Source organism: Cervus canadensis, chromosome 7, assembly GCF_019320065.1.
Source record: "Cervus canadensis isolate Bull #8, Minnesota chromosome 7, ASM1932006v1, whole genome shotgun sequence".
NCBI classification, from domain to species: domain Eukaryota; kingdom Metazoa; phylum Chordata; class Mammalia; order Artiodactyla; family Cervidae; genus Cervus; species Cervus canadensis.
Genome location: NC_057392.1, coordinates 67696034 through 67710817, shown reverse-complemented (window position 1 = coordinate 67710817; position 14784 = coordinate 67696034). Strand labels below are relative to the sequence as shown.

The following is a 14784-nucleotide window of genomic DNA, read 5'->3' as shown; positions in this document are numbered from 1 at the left end:
GTGATGGAATCAGATGCCATGATCTTAGTTTTCTGAATGTTGAGTTTTAAGCCAACTTTTTCACTCTCTTCTTTCACTTTTATCAAGAGGCTCTTTAGTTCTTTTTTGCTTTCTGCCATATGGGTGGTGTCATCTGCATATCTGAGGTTATCTTATTTCTCCCAGCAATCTTGATTCGAGCTTGTGCTTCTTCCAGCCGAGCATTTCTCATGATGTACTCTGCATATAAGTTAAATAAGCAGGGGGACAATATACAGCCTTGACTTACTCCTTTCTCAATTTGGAACCAGTCTGTTTTTCCATGTCCAGTTCTAATACAAATTTCTCAGGAGGCAGGTGAGGTGTTCTAGTATTGCCATCTCTTGAAGAATTTTCAACAGTTTGTTGCAATGTGCCAAGACCTAGATACAACCTAAATGTTCATAAACATAGGAATTGATAAATAAGCTGTGGGATTTTATATATATATATTTATTTATAATGGAATATTACTCAGCCATAAAAAGGAATGAAAGTTTGCCATTTGCAACACCATGGGTATACCTGGAGAAATTTATGCTTAGTGAGGTAAGTCAAACAGAGCAATAAAAATATGAGTGAAATATTTATTCACTTATATGTGAAATATAAAAAATTAAACCAATGACTGTAACATATAAAAAACCGAGTCATAGATACAAAGAACAAACTCCTGGTTACTAGTTCAGAGAGAGGTGGAGGGAGTGAAAAGACAGGGGATGGTAATTAAGTTACAAACTACTAGGTATAAAATATTTAAGATACAAGGATCTAATGTATAGCACAGCAAACATAACAAATATTTTATAATAACTTTAAATGAAGTATAATTTATAAAAATATCAAATATTATGTTGTTTGAAAGTGAAAGTCACTCAGTCTTGTCTGACTCTTTCGACCCCATGGACTCTACAGTCCATGGAATTCTCCATGCCAGAATACTGGAGTGGGTAGCCTTTCCCATCTCCAGGGGATCTTCCCAACCCAGGGGATCAAACCCAGGTCTCACACATTGCAGGTGGATTCTTTACCAGCTGAGCTACCAGGGAGGCCCAATATGTTGTATACCTGAATCTAATATTACATTGTAAATCAGCTATTTGCCTATTTTTTGTTAATTCGCTAAGTCGTGTCCAACTCTTTGCAACCCATGGACTGCAGCATGCCCGGCCTCCTTGTTTCTCTCTGTCTCCTGGAGTTTGCCCAAGTTCATGTCCATTGAGTCTGTGAGACTATCTAACTATCTCATCCTCTGCCGCCTTCTTCTCCTTTTGCCTTCAATCTTCCCTAGCATCAAGGTCTTTTCCAATGAGTCAGCTGTACTTTAATAAAAATATCTTAATAAAAAAGTCATGGGGGCATACAGTGCACTGTTTGCATTTGTTACTTAAAGGTGGTGGGACAGGAATTGGTATGGAGTGATACAGAATTGCTATGCTTTATACATCTTTATTGGGTTGTTTCAATAAGCTTTTTACTCTAGTCAAAATGTAGTAGAACTTTTTTGTAAGTATATATGAACTTTGGAAGCAAATAGACTCTATACTCATTGTGCTTATTCTTTATTTACTAGTTAGATTGAGGAATTTGCTTGACCTGCCTAATCCTCAATTTCTATATACTTAAAGTGTGGATGATAATGATTATTCCCTTCATGTGGTTGATGTGAGGATTAAATGAGCTGTATGAAAATTCAAGAGCATAAGTAATTTGACAGAGTGTACACCCTTAGTCAGTGGAAATCATTTTGTCTTGTATAAAAGGGGCATTAATCTAATAGTGCTCTTTGCCCAATCTGCTTATGTCTATTTAACAGTTTCCCCAGGAAGTTAGGGCTTCCCTGGTGGCTCACAGGTTAAAGCATCTGCCTGCATCTGCCTGCAATGCAGGAGACCTGGGTTCGATCCCTGGGTCAGGAAGATCCCCTGGAGAAGAAACTGGCAACCCACTCCAGTACTCTTGCCTGGAGAATCCCATGGATGGAGGAGCCTGGTGGCCTACAGTCCACGGGGTCACAAAGAGTCGGACATGACTGAGTGACTTCACTTTCACTTTCCAGGAAGTTATGGTGTAGGGGAAAGGACTGTTTTTGATCTTAAAGGCATGGAGAACTGAATTTAGTAAGATTGGATGTAGGATTGACACAACATTGTATAAGTAATAATGTCTTAAAAAATAGTTGATGATAAAGCTGTTATTTAGTTAATCTTCATAAATTTTTTTCATAGGCAGCTTGACAAATTTACACTGTGACCAATTTTAAAATGATTGTTAAGCCAATCAAGCTGTCAGAGTTGAAATGTTGCTATATCTTGAGTTACATGGGTGTTTTGTTAATTTATCTAAAATGCATTATACTTCTGGCATATGACTAGAAATTTATTTTGGGAAAAGATGCAATCTCTTAATGCTTCCTGCTTGTCCATAATGGCTTGATGAAATATGCACTTGAGATAGAGATTCTCATCTTTGAAATGCTTGGAGATTGAGAGCACTCAATCTTTAGAGCTTGACCACTGGCATACCGTTTAACTTCATATATTAGTTAGTGTGTTTTTGTTCTTTTTCAACATATCTCATTTTTGAAGCACCCTAAAAAAGGTAACCACATATTTCCTACTGAGGGATAATGTCACAATTTCAGTTCATAACTAAAAATTACTTCATAGCAATTCCTTTTACAATATTTCAAAGTGTTATTGAAACTTGTTTTTGTTTCCTTTCAGTAGATTTAAATGCACTTTGATTGCATCATTTGTGATATATATTTAACCTTAAAGTTAATTTTCCATTTGAAAGCACCTCAACATTTGAAAGGGAATATGTTTCTTTTTTTAATTCAAGCTGCCAGATGTTAGGTAAACTCATGGATATGGAGTGCTCTGTGGTAGCTATCATTTGAGGATCGTTTGCCCTCTGTCTTCCCTTGTTTCATTCCCCAGGCATGTTCCAGTGTCTCTTTTCAAAATGACACTCAGTCCCATTCAGAAGCACACTATTTAAGTGTATTTGATTTTTATTTTATTGTTCTGTTTCTTTATGTGTTTTGACAGTTGTCTGAAAACAGACATTCAAGAAAGGACTCCTGTGTTCATCCAAATATTACAGTTTTACAATTTATTTGACCATAATTCTGTGAAGAAATGTATCATTATTATAGCTTATTTTCCTTATTTTACTTTAAATTTGGAAGTCTAAACTCAACTACTAATGTCTGCTTTTGGCTATTTTTGCCATGTTCAAAATAACATGCTACCTGGAAAGTAATACTTGGTAATGAAAGTAATACTTGGTCATGAGATTAAAAAAAAAAAAAGAATGTGATAAACTTTGTAAATAGATCATTCATTGAAGTCATGCTTTACAGTGCCCAAACTAGATGCTGTGTGTACTAGTGAGGAAAAACAGACATAGAACTCATATATACAGGAGTAGTCTTGCATATCTATGTTCTAGTGGGGATACTAATATTAATCAGAAAAGATCACACCAACAAATAGAGGGGAAAGCAATTCCTTATAATCCATTGGATGGCTGGACTTAGATTAAGTACGGAGAAGAGGAGATTGTATTTCAGGCAAATGGTACAGAGTAAGTAGGAGGCACAGAGGGATTGAGGGAATGCCGAATGAATGGGCTCTGGGAGACATGGGGAGAAGCAAGAAGAGATGAGGGAAGTAAGCAGGGGCCAGGCAATCCTGCAGAAAATTAAAACTGTGATTCGAGGAGAACCAATACCTGGCACTTAGAATTCAGTGACTGTTAGATTTCTTTTCAATGTCAGTACATACCCATGTCAGTTTTTAACATTACCTGGGCTTTCCATGTTTAACGTACACATACACACCTTGCTACATATGCAAATTTAAGACAAACTTTTACCTTTATACTGGTGATTAAGAAGAGCACAATTATTTTATATGGTATAAATTTAGATGTCACCTAAATCATTCCTCTTTCTCCCTTAGAAACTTAATGAGAATTGTAGCTAGCCCATCCAAGATGAACCCAAACATTACTTTTTATATTAAAATTCAACTGTCTTTCCATGGTACCAACTATATGATTATACTTTGTATATCATAGTGGAATATTAAATTAATTCCCATCATTTTAAACTAACGACTAATTTAAATTTTAAATAGTCTGTAATTAATTTTCATAGCTCATAGAAAAAATACTAAACATCTTACTAAGTTGCGGTTGAATAAGCTCTCCTCTTACTGAACACAAGAATTCCATGATATTAGCAGCAAAAATGTATATCAGGCATTAGGTCTTCATAATGCTTCCATCTATCATGGAATAGTTCTTCAGCTCCCTCTAAAAATAGCTCCTCACTGTTGTTGTTCTCTTTATTATCATATGTAGCCTATGTGTAGGGTGTTTCATTTCTAAAATTGAAGACAATTATTATCTTGGTAATTGGGTATACTCCTCTGTGGGGGTGTTAGCATTTAAATCTGTCAGCATCAGCTTATTGATTCTTTTCAGGGTCAACATTAGAAGCACTGTCAATAATCTCAGTACAATATAATGCTGTGCATGGTGCAAAGTATTTATTCGCTGAGTTGCACCTTATAATGTCAAGGGGAAAGCATAGTTAATAGGATAAGTACTTTTAGTGATATGGGAGCAGATTTAGCAAACAGACTCATGATATTTATATGTCTTCATCATATTATTATTTTTTTTATAATGTGCTGATATGACAAGTCATTTTCTGTTTTTTTCTCAGTAAGGTTTTAATTTCTTCTTCCAGCTGACAGAGTGTTTAAAGTGGTCTCCACTACTCAGAACCATTTCCACTTTTATGTTCTTCTTCTTCTTTTTTGGTGGTGTCACTGTCCCCATCTCCAGGCTCACCTGCACTCTCTAGAGGAGCTTTGGCCTTCTTGCCCTTCTTTTTCTTTTCTTTCTTGACCAACTGTGGAGCTACTGGAGAGGTTTTGTCACTCTCCCTGTCTTGTTTCCTGATTTGGAGGTTTTATGCATTAGCAACTGTCTAGGGGGCTTTTACTGCTTTGGCCATGACATCTCTCTGGCAAGTAATATATGGCAACTCCAAAGTCACCATGAAAACACTGATGCTAGACCAAAGAACTAACCACTTACTATTGCAGATTGACTCCCTGTAGAGTCTCACAAGCCAGACTGGAAAGGGATAACTGCTGCTTTTTCTATTTTACATTCTATATTTTATCCTAGTGAAAACAAATGTTTAAAAATACATTAAATTTCAATTATTTTATACTTTATTATTTATTCTGACGTACCTGCTTGTGTTAGACTCAAAAAGAAGCCCAAAATGTCCACTTCAATAAGAAATTCAAGATAAAAAGAAATTTAACCAGAGTCAAATATTAAATATATTTAATTTCAACATAAAAGTTAAACCTATTGTTACCACATTATTTTTTCTAGTTTTAGTGTACTTTATCTCAAAATTGCATATAATAAGAGGGTCAGGATAAGTTAAGAAGAAAAAAAGAATAAATAATAAGAAAATGTTCAAATATTATACAAAATTTAATACCCCAATTCAATTATAATTTATACATATTTATAAATAGATAGAGACACTGGTATAGATAGATATAGATTGTGTATGTTTGTTTGTAATTAAATACATTTATTTGTAACATTTTTCAGCCTTTTATTATTTCCTGAACTTTTTGCTTTAGCACTCGAGACTAATATTCATCATACTGTGCATGCAATTTAAAGTGAAAATGAGAATCTCTTTTTTCAGAGCAATAGAGTATTCAATGCTTGGGTTGTATACAATAGCTTTGATTTTTAAGATTATATTAGGGAGAGTTTTTAAAGAAACATTTATATTCATTTTAATTTTTAATTTAATTTTTATTAAATTTCAATGCATTAAATTTAGGGAATATCCCCTACAGAAGGAAATGACAACCCACTCCAGTATTCTTACTTGGGAAACACTATGGACAGAGGAGTCAGGCACGCTACAGTCCATGGTGTGACGAAGAGTCAGACCTGACTTAGGGGGTAAACAATGACAACAAAGACTAATATGGCAGCTCATTGAAGAGAGACTATCGTTCCGAATTGTGTTCTATAATTTACACTTATAGATAGTATCTGGGAAGTCGTATGTTGATTAACTGAGTGGTTCTTTTATAATTCAATACATACTCATCAAAATTCTTTGAAAACCATGAATGGAATTTTGTTTTCTTATCCTTGTAAGGAACTTGACTGAAACTAACAAGGTATATCATGTTTAACAGTGAAACATTAGGTGAATTCTTATTAAGTCAGAAAAAAAGACAAGGGTTTTCTTGTTACTTGGCTACTGTGTTAAAGAGTAATTTAGTTGTGAATTGTTATTCTTAATTAAAATATGCTGTTTTCTTCTTACTCTAGAAATAGTTCCTGGAGACAGTGCTTTGTAAGGGCAAAAATTAATTTTGGAGTTTGAATCCAGCACTAACTATTTAAACTTGTTTGAAGACAGTTAATGTATTTCCTTCAGAATTGTCATCTATAAATGAGTTACAACAAAATAAATCTATGTCACAGTTGTGAAAAGAACACTGTGAAGATAACATGAAAGCACTTTATAAGTAGCAGCTAAATAATAGACGGTACGATTATTAACAGAAATAATGAAAACACTAAGCATAATATTTATTTTTTGCTAATTATGAAAACTCATTTTATTTCCCCTCATGAACTACACATTCTGCTTGTCCATATTATTTAGTATTCTCTCTAAATATGCCACTTTTTTTTCCACTCTGCCTTGACATTTCTGTTAGTTTTTTCCCCATTGCCCTTTTTCTGTTTTTTCTGTTCATCAAAATAGTCCTCAGCCCTCAAGATCCATAAGAATACCAATTATCCTGTGTATTACTCCTTAAATTCCCCACTCCTGCTTTCTTTTCTAGTTGGAGCAATCTCTTCCTCTTCTGCCTGTCATGGAGCTTCTAGTATTCTTTTTATTAATTACTATTTTTGTTTGCCTCTAAATCCCTTGCTTCTCCAGTGTAGTCTGTTAATCAGCAGTATGGGCATCACCAGGGAGCTTGTTAGAAGTGCACAATTCCAGGCTCCACCCCAGACCAAGATCCCTGGGTGATTCCCGGGCATATCACAGTTTGAGAAGAACTGTCCTAAGTCATCACAAACTCCCTGAGGAGGAGGCATGTTAAAGGGACAGCTTCTCTGTCTTGCTGTCGTACCCTCCACAAGACTATACATTGTACAGTGCTTTAGATATAATAGGTGTGCAGTAAATGGGTGTTGAGTTGAATTTTAATTTTATTATTTGAGGTCAGAAAAATCCTATTTAGGAAAGCTCAAATGTTAGGACCAGCTGTTCTAAAGTGAGAGCAAGAAAAAAGCTGTTCATTATTGATGCTACTCACATCAACTAATCAATATTTCTTGGTCATCAACTACTACTGTACTTTTTCATGCATAAAATATTAGTATGGATCCTTGATCTTATATAAAAAAAAAGATCTTCAGTCTAACCTTCACCTTCAAAAAATTCATTTAGATAACTGAATCATAATATGGCTGCTTTGTCATCCTTGTAAATATTTAATATATGCTATTGGAAGTCATGACAGAACTTTAAGGCATTGTACATTCAAAAATGACTGGTAAATATCAAGAAGTGATTTCATTAAATTATTTAAACAGATCAATCCATCACTTGTCTTAATTGTCTATAAAATAGTAAATAATATCATAAGCATCCTTTTCTGATTTGTAATTGAAGATGATTTTATACAGTAAGAGATTTTCTTTTCCAGTGTATGATTTAAATCAATTGTGATATTTTTCTTCTACATATTTAATTTACAGTACTTTTCTGTGTAGAATTTCATCAAAAATTTAAGTGTTATGAGTACCATTAAGTCGTTTTTACCTGCCTATACTCACTAATTGCTGTGGATTAAATTAGGCACATCTTTAATTGTAGGTGGTTTCTTTCCATTGCCTAGAAAGTTGCAATGTGCTTCTCTTACTATCAGCTGATGTGTGCTTTGGGAATAGAAACTAATTTTAACATTAGCCCAAGCAAAATGTAATTAGGACGGCTAATCTGCTGAAAAGTACCCCCAGCTAAAATCTCTTTTTTATGTAATGCCATTTTAATGGAAATGGCATTTTTATGAAATGCAAGTGACAAAGACATGAATGATGCCTGGGAGCCTTTAATTTTGTGTGTTTCCTAATTTATTAGAAAAGGGTGAATAGGAACACTCTACTCAAACCATTTTGGATATGAAATAGATTTTTAAGGTAGAATTCTTACTGTAACAGGCACTCACTTTTACTTAAAATAATTTTTTGAAATACCAAACCTAGGTCCTAATTGATTCTTTAAAAGGGCAGTGTGTATGTGTGTGTGTGTGTGTGTGTGTAGCATGACAACCATTAATAGAAGGGCTTTGGAAATTATGTTTTCTCATTACTGCCCTTTTTCATTACTGTGGATTATTGAAATTGACTTTGCGTGTGCAACTTTCCTTTCATTTTCTTTTAAGAATACTCTGAATTTAGGATTTGGATATTAAGGGCAATTAAAGAGATTAATAATTCTCTTAGAAATAGCAAATATTATTGATACCACAAGCTGTGAGTTCTTATTTTATACTGGGAACTATGCTAAGTATTTCAGGCTTTTCTCACTTGATGCTGTAACAATTTTCTGAGAATACTCTTGTTGCATAGATTATGAAGACTCAAGTTCAGGGACATCGAGACACCTAGTAAATGAATGGACCAGCTAGGATTTTATTCCCTTTTGGCCTAAAGCCAATTTAATATTCTTAAAATAGGCTCTAGATCCTCAATAAAAATATTTGTTTCTTAATACTTAGCTAGAAACCACAATGACAGAGAAACATGTATACCTGTTATTGTTGTTTTCCTCTTAAATTATGTCTGAAATGAATTTGGGACTTTAATTATCATGTTACTAGATTGTAGTTTAAATTTGAAAGACTTGCTTTGAAATCTGAAATGTATGACTCTGTATGACCCCATGGACTATAGCCCACCAGGCTCCTCTGTCCAAGAAGTTTTCCAGGCAAGAATACTGGCGTGGATAGCCATTCCCTTCTCCAGGGGATCTTCTTGATCCAGGGATCCAACCTGCATTGCAGGCAAATTCTTTACTGTCTGAGCCACCAGAGAAGCCCAAATGTTCAAAACCTTCTGTGAGGCACAGCTTTGCTTTTTACCTATTAGACTTGTGCTTAGGTGATTGTCTAACTAAATGGTCCTCAGAATGCAGTGCTAATAACTTACCCAATTCTTTGTCAAAACTCAAGTTCTTTCTGAAATGATTCTCCTTCTAAATTTAACAGTTTCTTCGTTTTGCTAACCCAGGCTGATTTCGCCATTTGACTTTAATTTGAATCTGATAAAACTTATAATATTCTGAATTTTGATGATATTGCACCCTATTTTAGAGATTAAATCATTTAGATTAAGGCACTCAGCACTTTGGCCTCATGAAATAAGTGGAGAGTTAGTAATTACAAAATTAGACATGTGAATCCATATTCTGCCACTTACCAAGGGTATCTACTAGGAAGAGTGTTTCCAAAGCAGTAGGGGGCTGAAGTAAAACTCATAGAATGGTCACAGAATAGCATCACAGGATATTTTAATTTTTAAAGGAAAACACAAAGATACTTGGCATCTGTCAAACATCTATTGAATACTGTGCAAATTGCTAGCTTGAAGTTCATTGTTTCAACATTAGATTGTACTGTATCTCTTTTGACGCTATCATATATTTTTGTTTTTATTTAGTCACTAAGTCATTTGCAGCTCTTTTTATGACCCCATGGACTGTAGCCTGCCAGGCTCCTGTGTCCATGGAATTTCCCAAGCAAGAATATTGGAATGAGTTGCAATTTCCTTCTCCAGGGGATCTTCCTGACTCAGGGGTTGAACCCATGTCTCCTGCATTGCAGGTCGATTCTTTACCACTGACCCACCAGGGAAAGCCATCATATATTTACAAAACGGGATTTTAAGTTTGCTTGTTAAAAGCAACTACCATATGAATAGCAATGTAGAAAGGAAATGAGTATGGTGGTGTCCAGTATTTCTCTTTTTTTATTGTTTCCAATTTAATTTATTAACAAAAAATAATTTATTTTAAGTGTGTTTTTATGAAGCATGGTGGGCTATAAGTACATGGGGTCCAAAAGAGTCACACATGATGGAACGACTAACAGAATCTTTCTTTATTTCTATATGAGGTTTGTAATTCATCAAGTTAGAAAAATGCTAAAATAATTCCAAGAAAAGGAAAGACAAGAATCAACAAAGATGAGAACAAGCAATTCTTCAGGAAGTGCAAAATGTCAAAGCTATTGTTTTTTCATGTTTTGAAATTTATTTTTAATTGGAGGATACTTTCTCTACAATATTGTGTCAGTTTCTGCCATACATTAAAATGAATCAGTCATAGCTGTACAAGTCTCTTCAAAATATGCTGTTGGAACAACTGAATATTCATATATGAAAGAATGAATTTGGAGCCTTACTTTATATGATACACAAACATCAACCCCAAATGGATTAAATACTTAGATATAAGACATGGGAATATAAAACTCTTCGGGGAAAATGTAGGGGAAAATCTTCATGATAATGGTCTTGGCAGTGACTTCTTAGATATGAGCTCAAAAGCACAAAGAAGGAGAAACAGAAAAGTGTGACTATGTCAAACAAAAATCTTCCACATAGCAAAGAATACAAATAACAGAGTGGAAAAACAACTTCTAGAATGGGAAAAAATTTTCAGACTATGTATCTAATTAAGGGGTTAATATCCAAAATGCATAAGGAACCCCTTTATGGAACTAAAGTTCCTTTAAGGAACTAAAACGGAAGTAAAAGTGACCAAAAAAATTGAAAAGATGTTTCTCCAAAGAAGCCACACAAGTAGCAATTGGGTATATTTGATTTGTACTTCTTTTTCTAAGTTCTGGAAGTGGAAATTTAGGTTATTTATTTGTAATCTTTCTTCTTTGTTAATATAGGTGTTTCAGGTTATAAATTTCTACTTAAGCTCTGTATTAGCTGCATGCATGCTAAGTCGCTTCAGTTGTGTCTGACTCTTTACAACGCTATGGACTGTAGCCTGTCCAATCTCCTCTGTCCATGGGATTCTCCAAGCAAGAATACTGGAGTAGGTTGCCATGCCCTTCTCCAGGGGATCTTCCCAACCCCAGGGATTGAACCCACATCTCTTAAGTCTCCTGCATTGGCAGGCAGATTCTTTACCATTAGCACCACCTGGGAAGTCCAAGTATTACCTACATCCCATTAGTTTTGGTATATTATATCTTCATTTTAGTTTTCATTTATCTCAAGCTATTTTCTATCTTTCTTCTGATTTCATCCTTAAACCATTGTTTATTTATGAGAATATTGTTTAATTTCCAAAAATCTGTGCTTTTTCCAATCTTTTTCTGTTACTGGTTTCTAGTTTTAGTCCCTTGTCATTGGAGAACATACTTTGTATTGTGTTCACAATTTAAATTTATTGAGACTTGTTTAATGCTCTAGTATATGATCAATTCTAGAAAATATTCTTAAGGAGAATGTCAGTTCTGCTGTTGTTTGGTGTATTATCCTATTAGGTTGAGTTTGTCATTCAACCTTCTATTTCCTTATTGAACTTCTGCTAGGTGTTCTGTGCATTATAGGATATAAAGTCTCTAAGTATTATTGTCTATTTCTTCCTTTATCCTGTCAGATTTTACTTTGTATTTTTGGACACTCTGCTTTAAGGCACACACATACTTTTTATATTTTCCTGTCTTCTTGATAGTTTGGTTTTTTAATTAAAATAAAATGTCCTTTGTCTCTAGTAACATTTTTTGTTTTTTTATTCTAAAATCTATGCCTTCTAATAATACAATAGCCATTCCACTTTTTTATGGTTGCTGGTTGTATGATACACATGCTTTTGTAGACAGCATATAGCTGGATGTTGTTTTATGTAATCTGACAATCTCTGTCTTTTGGTTGGAGTTTCACATTTAATGTTTATTATATAGTTTTTGATGTAATTGGATCTACATCAGCCCTTTACTTTTGATTTTATGTAACTCTCATGGGTTTTTTATTTCTCTGTTCCTTCCTTACTTCATATTTTTGCATAAAGTAAGTGTTTTCTGAAATAACATTTTAATTCCTTGAATGAGCTTTTATTATAGTTTTTGAGATATTTTCTTAGTAGTTTCTCTAGTATTTAACCATATTTATCTCAATTTATTATAATCTACAGATTTGTACTTAATTCTGAGATTTAGAACTCTTAACTTCTTTATAGCTGTATTTCCTCTCTTACATTTTATGCTATTATTTTATATTTTATACATTTCTGTATTTTACTAACCCAACAATATGTTGTTATAATTATTACTTTATATAATTTGGTAACTTTTATAGAAGCAGAAAGAAGAAAGGAGAGCAAGTACTTATTTATGATGTTTGTTATATTAACCTTCCTATTTAACATATCTTATTCTTATCTATTCCTGTGAATTCTAGTTAGCATCTGGGATAGTCATGGTTTTAGCAGGGATATCTTTGACTTTCTTTTTTACCAATTTCTCTGTTAATCTATGTGCCTCTGTCCATATCACACCTAGCTGTTAGGCTCTGATAATTCCAGGTACAGTTTTTGAGGCCAGTCTCTGAGGTTGTTGTAATCTTGATAAGGCTCTTATTAACTGCCATTTCCCCTGGTCCTCTCTAATAAACTAGTTGGCTTATAGTTTAGCTTATTTCTCTCTTGAAGCTACCAGCCTTTTCTTACTTGTCACTAAATATCCATTTTTGTTTAGAGTAACCTTAGGCTTGAACTTCCCTAAACTATGTTCAATATAAAATCAGTTCCCTTGGGAGAGCGTCAGATATCTCTGTTCTTATTATCTGTTCTCCCCCTAGCCACAATCTCCAAATAATGACTTAGGAACTGGGAACAGGTAATGCGGCCTGGTCCTCTTGGAGTACCATCTCAGATGTAAAAGCATAATGCTGTGAGGAATAGTAGCGTTTGATCTTCTTGCCTTGTCTTTGATAGAACTGGATCAAGGCCTACTGAGTTCCACTATTCTTCACCTGTCTTGCTTGTCATAAAAGCTCTGTGTTATGAGTGGGACTGTTTGGAGAAAGCGAATCCCTGCCTTCTTGGTCACACTCACCCGGAATTTAGTCTGTGCAACACACAGAAGGAGGAGGTTGAGATATGCTGGTGGCCTGGCCCTCCTGTGGAGGTATTAAGCCCATGTTTGAGTGCTGGAAGGAGAGGGAGCATTGCATTTTTGACCCCATCTATGTGGCTCAGCTGGTAAAGAATCCGGCTGCAATGAGGGAGACCTGGGGTCAATACCTGGGTTGGGAAGATCCCCTGGAGAAGGGAAAGGCTACCCACTCCAGTGTTCTGGCCTGGAGAATTCCATGGACTGTATAGTCCATGGGGTCACAAAGAGTCAGACATGGCTGAGCGACTTTCACTGTCACTGTCACTTTCTTTCACTTGGCCTGTAGTTTGACTCACACGGAGCTGGTGGGAGAAAAGGGAGGAAGCAGGCTGTGGCTCAAGCAACAGATTCTTATTATTTGTACTGAGATTGAGTAGATTTTCTTGAGCAAATGTTTCCTTTTATACTGTGCACCTTTAGAACAATTTTCATAAACTTTAAATGGTCAGTTTTTATGTGATTTTTACTTGTTATGTTTGTCTCATTGGAGAAGGGAATCTGGGGGCTCCTAATGTTGCCAAACTAGATGTGTTGCATTACCTTTGTCTTTTAGCCTTGGGCATCATGGAAAAAATTACTGAGATGCTAAGTTTACCATGAACAGAGAAAGTTGGGCATCTTTAAAGACAAGTTACTAAACCTATCCCCATCTCAAATTTTTCAAAGTTAAAATAGGGATAATTATATGGTTTTGGTATTAAATGAAATACAGCTATAAGTACTCCCTACATATAAGAAGCCGATACTAAATTTGACTTTTTTTTATCTCATATGTTTTTATGAGGATAATGTATATACTATATGTGAAGTGTTATACAAAATTATGTACTTCTTAATATAGCTTTTAAATATTTTCCTTCTTGGCTCCATTTTGTTTGTTAGTTAAACCTGATGATAGAGTAACTGATATTGAGTGTCCTCTTTGTAGAGGCATAGGTGAATTCATGCTTTTTGTGAAATTCAGCATGTAGATGTAAATAGAAGCAAGTAAAAAAAATAAATAAATGAAAACCAATGCTCGGGATCCCTTTAAGGCTGTGATCAAAGTAGAAGCCTCAGTAAATAATATTTCTTGGGGATTAAAGCCCAGTAGACGATAAGTGTCCAACATGCCCTTGACCATTAGTTCTTCACATCTGGTCATTACTCACCAGGATTTTCTTGGCCTTGATCATCACTGCCTAATTTGAGTCCATTTAGAACTGAATGCCAAAGCCCATGCAGCTTGAATGTACGGAAGCCTACTGTTTTATGACACGGAGAGCTTCCTGCATTTCATTTCCTTAATTCATGTCAAACTTTCAGATGGTTTTACTTAGTAGTCTACAGGGCCCTGATCTTAAAACACATTTTGTCTATAAGTTCCAAAAATATTTTCTTAAATATTATTTAGAATATGAATTGTTCATGTTTTAGTTCTTATTTCACTAACAAAAAAATTTCTAAGTCTAGTATTCAGAATCGAAGGCAATAGCACCCCACT

General features: G+C 34.6%; 1 protein-coding gene and 1 non-coding gene across 7 annotated transcripts in view; one reads left to right on the top strand and one right to left on the bottom strand.

Annotated features, from left to right (window-relative positions):
- NAALADL2 (N-acetylated alpha-linked acidic dipeptidase like 2) overlaps positions 1-14784 on the top strand; it is a 1484447-nt gene that overhangs the window by 243386 nt on the left and 1226277 nt on the right. The gene's annotated exons all lie outside the window — the stretch shown is intronic.
- LOC122445674 lies at positions 5068-5195 on the bottom strand. Its single transcript, XR_006270630.1, has one exon. It is a non-coding gene; the product is annotated as a small nucleolar RNA SNORA56 (small nucleolar RNA).